Genomic DNA, 443 nt, shown 5'->3' on the forward strand with positions numbered 1-443 from the left:
AATTTTGTCACCTTGCCCCTCGCAGCAGACTGGGTTTGAAGATCAATGCTCTCGATAACAACCGATAGTATTAGGTGAGACCTTGAGCTTTCTTCATTCATATTTGTTCCAGAAACATGGCGTCGTTCCGATCCCCGTTCAATAATCATCCGCAGTTCCTCCAAAGTTGATATAGGTATAGTTGTCACATTCTCTACAAAGACCATACCCTGAGGAAGTATTTTATGCATGAGATACTACTTGTGTCTACAAACTAGTGAAAGTAGCTATATATCTCATTACCTTTGAATCTTTTTTAATCTCTAGTTTCAAGCGTCTTGCACTTTTTGGTAAGAGAAGGTCTACAAGTGTGTCTTGATAAAGTTCCACCATATATACCTGCATAATTTCTTGAAGTCATTAGATGCCAGAATCCTTAATCGCATCATATATTAGGATAACAA

The 443-nt window shown here is 37.9% G+C and overlaps 1 long non-coding RNA gene across 1 annotated transcript; it reads right to left on the minus strand.

The window, feature by feature from the left end:
- Positions 1-146: 146 nt before the first annotated feature.
- On the minus strand, positions 147-402 carry LOC109131917. Its single transcript, XR_002037285.1, has 2 exons — positions 283-402; positions 147-209 (listed from the first exon to the last, which is right to left on the minus strand). It is a non-coding gene; the product is annotated as an uncharacterized LOC109131917 (long non-coding RNA).
- Between the last annotated feature and the right edge of the window lie 41 nt (positions 403-443).

This window comes from Camelina sativa, unplaced genomic scaffold (genome assembly GCF_000633955.1).
Source record: "Camelina sativa cultivar DH55 unplaced genomic scaffold, Cs unpScaffold08087, whole genome shotgun sequence".
NCBI lineage: Eukaryota > Viridiplantae > Streptophyta > Magnoliopsida > Brassicales > Brassicaceae > Camelina > Camelina sativa.